Source organism: Orycteropus afer, unplaced genomic scaffold (genome assembly GCF_000298275.1).
Source record: "Orycteropus afer afer isolate SDZICR_OR568_19922 unplaced genomic scaffold, OryAfe1.0 scaffold00255, whole genome shotgun sequence".
NCBI lineage: Eukaryota > Metazoa > Chordata > Mammalia > Tubulidentata > Orycteropodidae > Orycteropus > Orycteropus afer.
Window position 1 is genome coordinate 2,354,899 of NW_006921842.1, and position 5,608 is coordinate 2,360,506.

Here is a 5,608-nt window from a genome sequence, read left to right on the forward strand (position 1 = left end):
TACAGACCAATATCCCTCATGAATATAGATGCAAAAATCTTCAACAAAATCCTAGCCAATAGACTACAACAACATATCAAGAAAATCATTCATCATGACCAAGTGGGGTTCATATCAGGTATGCAGGGATGGTTCAACATTAGAAAAACAATCAACGCATCCACCACGTAAATAAAAGTAAAATGCCTTGCCCAGGGAGTTAGGACCAAAGGAACATGATTTTTAACAGATTCCTGTTTTCCCATTAAGGAGCTCTGGTGGCATAGTGGATAAGGCCATTAACTGCTAACCAGAAGGTCAATGGCTTAAACCCACCAGTTGCTCCACAGAAGGAAGATGGGGCAATCTACTTCCATAAAGATTACAGATCCGACTCATAGTGACCCCTCCTTAGGTTTCCGAGGTGGTATCATTATAGAAGTAGATTGCCCCATCTTCCTTCCAAGGAGTGGCGGGTGGGTTTGAACTGCCAGCCTTCTGGTTTGCAGTCACATGCCTTAGACACTATGCCACCAGAGCTCCTTTTAAAGATTTACAGCCTCAGAAACCCAATGGGGTGTGCTATGAGTCCGAATTGACTCAATAGCACTGAGTTTTGGGTTTTTTTTTTTTTGTTTTTCTGGTTGGTTTTCCCTTTGCAAAAAGAAGATGCTCACCACATGGGATGACAAACCTGGAGCATTTGGAAATCATCCAGCCTGCCTCCTCCAGATGCAGGGGCCTCTCCAGGCTATAGGAGCCATACTCAGAGTCATTTACTGCAGGCATGGGAAAAGCCTTCAGGAGAGACTGCTCAAAGCCTTAGACAGAGGTTCTCTCTAATGGATCTGAAGGGAATGGGGTAATTATCCACTCAATGAATCTACTCACTCCATTCAGAAAAGAAAGGAAAAGAGCCAGGAAAAATGCTTCCACTGGCAGGACACACACTGGGTGTGAATTGTAAGGTTAGAGCCATGGACTGAGGGAAGGATTTCTGGGAGTGGTTAACCTCCCAGTGACTTTATTATTTATTTATTTGTTTAATGGCATAAAAAGGCACTGGTTCTGGGATCTGACAGAATAACATTTTAATTCCAGCTACATTTACTTGTAAATGTGTAGGTTAAGTGTTGCTGATATTCCTTTTGGGCATTAGCAAAAATGAGGACTCAGATGAATTTAAATTAAATTACAGAAAACATTATTTGCAAGTGAGTTATGTCCAATAAAGTTCTTCATTGCAAGAAAAAAAAGTGAGTAACACCAAATGACTGGTACTGCATCCTTTGGCAAATTACAGGTATTTTTAAAATTCTTTGTTTTAAAAGAATTGAGTTGTTACTGATCATTAAACATAATTTTAAAACCATAAATGATGTGATTTGAGCCCGTAATTGAGAAAAAGTTCAAAGACTTAGATGGGATATGAACGATAATGGCGGAGTAAGGAACTTCAAAAATCCTCTCTTCAATAAGAATAATGAGAACAATGGGGAAAAATGATCAGGAACAATTTTTAAAGAAATTTGGGAATAAACCAAAGGTTTGCAGCAACACTGGGAGTCAAGAAAAATATCTGAATCATGATTAGAACAGCACATTTTGTGGCATTTTAACTTGCCCTCTTCCCATATGCCTTCTTTAGCTCTATGGTAGCCTTGCAAACCAACAGCCCACAATCAGTGAAAACCAGCATCCTGGCAACCACTAAATGGGGGAGAAACAGGGTTGAAGCTCCTTTAAAGTCCTATTTCCAAAGGATTATCATTATTTAGACTGTCTGGTAGTTTCTTGCAACACCTCACTCTCAAGGGTGCCTTTATGTGATCTGACTCAGAGCTGTCCAGTATGAACTGCCTGTTCCCTGGGGGTGTTTATCTAAAACAATCAGAGGAAATTGTTGAACACTGCAGCTGCCTAAGGCAGTAGATAAGAGTTAGAGCAAATAATGTTGTTGTTGTTGTTAGGTGCCGTGGAGTTGTCTCCGATTCATAGTTACCCTATGTACAACAGAACGAAACACTGTCTAGTCCTGAGCCAGCCTCATAATCCTTGCTATACCTGAGCCCATCGTTGCAGCGACTGTGTCAATCCATCTTGCTGAGGGCCCAGCCAAAATGCTTACAAGGAAAAGCTAGGGAATTGGATGTTCATGGGGGTTTTGAAAAGTTCTGACGTATTCCTGGGTATGTGCAGGCGATGAGCATGCCGAGTGCTTTGTGAATGCTCAAAAAAGAAAGCTTTAAGTTCTCATCTATGGTTAACCTTGAGGTTCTGAGCAAGCAAAAAGTAAAGGCTAAGACAGTTGTTTGACTGAACATTGAAGGCATGACCCAGAAGCCACATAGAGGCCCTTGGAAAAGATTGGGATTCTTATTGGTTCCAGGAATCTAAGGAAATCGCTGTCCAATCATCTAACCAAGTAGAAACTTCAGATGCCACACTTGACAAAGAATGCAGACTTTATAGAACTAGTTCAGAAAAGTCACTAAATAAATAGCTACTATAACAACACGCAGAAACAACAACAAACCCTGAGGAGGAGGAAAATTTCTATTTCCAGAGTTGTCACATTATATTATTTTAATTGTCCAATTTTCAACAAAAAATTATGAGGCAATCAACGAGACAAGAAAATATGGCCCATACACAGGGGGAAAAGCAGTCAATAAAAACTCTCTCTGAAGAAGTGATATTGGACTTACTATACAAAGACTTTAAATTGTCTTTTAAATTTAAAATATGTTTAAGAAACTAAAAGGAGCTCTGGTGGCACAGTGCCTAAGGCATTTTACTGCTAACTAGAAGGCTGGTGATTCAAACCCACGGGCCACTCTGGGGAAGGAAGACAGGGTGATCTACTTCTGTAAAGATTTACAGTCTCAGAAACCCAAAGGTGGTTGCTATGAGTTGGAATCAACTCGATGGCAGTGAGTTTGGTTTTTGGTTTGGTTTTAAGAAACTAAAGGGGACTATGTCTAAAGAATTAAAAGAAAGTGTGAAAATGTGTCTGAACAAATAGAGAATATCAATAGAAGGGTAAACATGAAAAAAGAACAAAATAGAAATTCTGGAGTTAAAAATACAATAACTGAAATGAAAAATTCACTAGAGGGCCTCAACTGCAGGCAAAAGTATCAGCAAACTTGAAGATGAGTCACTTCAGATTATTCTACCTGAGAAAGAGAAAAAAAAAAAAAAAAAAAGAATGAAGAACGACTATACCTGTGGGACACCATCAATATACTAATATATACATCATGAGACTCTGAGAAGAAGAGTGACAAAAAGGCTCAAAAGGAAAAGTTGAAGAAATAATCATCAAAAATAAAAGAAATTTGCCAGATTTAATGAAAAACATTAATAATATTAATTCAGGAAGCTTAATGAAATCCAGCTAGGATGAACTCAGAGATTCACAGCTATACATACCATAATCAAATTGTTTAAAGACAAAGACAGAATCTTGAAAGTAGCAAGAGAGAAATGAGTCATTACATACAAAGGAGCTTTAGTAAGACTAACAACAGACCTCTCACCAAAAGCCATGGAGACCAGAAGGTAGTGGCACGATATATTCAAAGTACAGAAAGAAGAATTTTTAATAAAATTTTGTTGTTGTTATTTGCCGTCGAGTCGGCCCAGACTCATAGCGACCCCTTCTTGGGTTTCCGAGGCAGTATCACTATGGAAGTAGGATTGCCCAACCTTGCTTCCGAGGAGTGGCTGGTGGGTTTGAACCGTCAGCCTTCTGGTTAGCAGTCAAGTGCCTTAGCCACTATGCTACCAGAGCTCCCTTTTTATATACAGCAAAGCTGTCCTTCAACAATGAAGGAGAAATTAAGACATTTCCAGATAAACCGACACACAGAATTGTTGCTAGTAAATCTGTCATATAAGAAATGCTAAGGAGAGTCCTTCAAGCTGAAGTAAAAGGATGTAAGGCAGTAATTTGAACCTACATGAAGCAATAAAAAGTACTGATAAAGGTAACCATATAGGTAAATATGAATAACAGTATAAAGGAATTTTTTTTATTCCAACTTTTCCCCACTATCTGATTTAAAAGACAACTGCATAAAACCATAATTATAAATCTGTGCTCATGGGAATAGAATGTATGAAGATATAATTTATATTATATTAACAGCCCAAAGGGAGCTCTGGTGGCTCAGTGCCTGAGGCATTTTGACTGCTAACCAGTTCAAACCCACCAGTCACTCCTCAGAAGGAAGGTTGGTCAATCTACTTCTATAGTGATATCGCCTCGGAAACCCAAGGAGGGGTCACTATGAATCAGATCTGACTGGATGGCAGTGAGTTTGGTTTTTGGTTTAATAGCCTAAAGGATGGGGACAGGAACAGAGCTACATAAGATCAAAGTTTTTCTATACTATTGAAATTAAATTGGTACTAATCCAAAATAGATTGTTACAAATTAAGATAATCCCCAGGACAATAACAATGAAAATCACTCAAAACATATATAGTAAAAGAAATAACAAAAATATCCAACTGACACACTATTGTGTACAAACAATGGGTGATAATGTTATAACACAATTTTGTTTATTCACATTTGCATATTTATGTGTACTTGGCTTCTTAGTGCTTACATCTATAGAAACAAGATACAAGTGTATAATTTAACTAATTCTGTTCTTATTATAGTAATAAATAATAATTGTCTATGGATAAATGAACTAACTGAATAAAAGTAAGCCTATTCACTTCAGTGAGAGGTTCATTTTAAAGAAAAATTTAATTTCATATAGGAGTATGATAATTATTGATCAAAATGTATATTTATGCTGTTTTGATCAACTGTGAATAAAAAATAATTATAATGATAATACAATCCATATAAAAGTTTTTAATGATTAAAATAATTTGATACACACCCATGTATATACTATATATATTTTTGTTTGTTTGTTTGCTTGTTTTTCTTCTTAGAGAGAAATATGATAGCATGATCAAAAAAGACACTCAAATATAAAAATGTATTATAGTATGAGAGGGAAAATTATTCCCAACCTGGAATGAACTAGAACTTTGTGAACTAATGAGATCAACAGCACCTTCTGGGGAGTATCTATTACTCCTTGTAAAGTACATAATCATTTTTTCAGATAGATTTTAATGAGATTAAGCATCCTTCTGGAATATTGATTTATCTCACCAGAGAGAGTAACATTTGATCTTGTAGATCTAATGATATTCTTTCTTTCTTTCTTTTTTCTTTTTTTGTGAAGGTACAGCAAGCATCATCAATTCAACAATTTCTACATGCACACTTTGGTGACATTGGCTACATTCTTCAAGTTGTGCCATCTTTCTTGATACTCTTTTCTGAATTGTTCCATCATGACCAACATAAAATTACTGCCCCCTAAGTTTCTGATCTAACCTTTCAAGTTGCTGTTGTCAATTTGATCTTCTCTATCTATCTATCTACTCACAGCAACCCCTCCTTGGGTTTCTGAGGTGGTATCTCTACGGAAGTAGATTGCCCAGTCTTCCTTCCAAGGAGGGGCTGGTGGGTTTGAACAGCCAGGCTTTTGGTTAGCAGTCAAATGCCTTAGGCACTACGCCACCAGAGCTCCTATATATATATATATATATA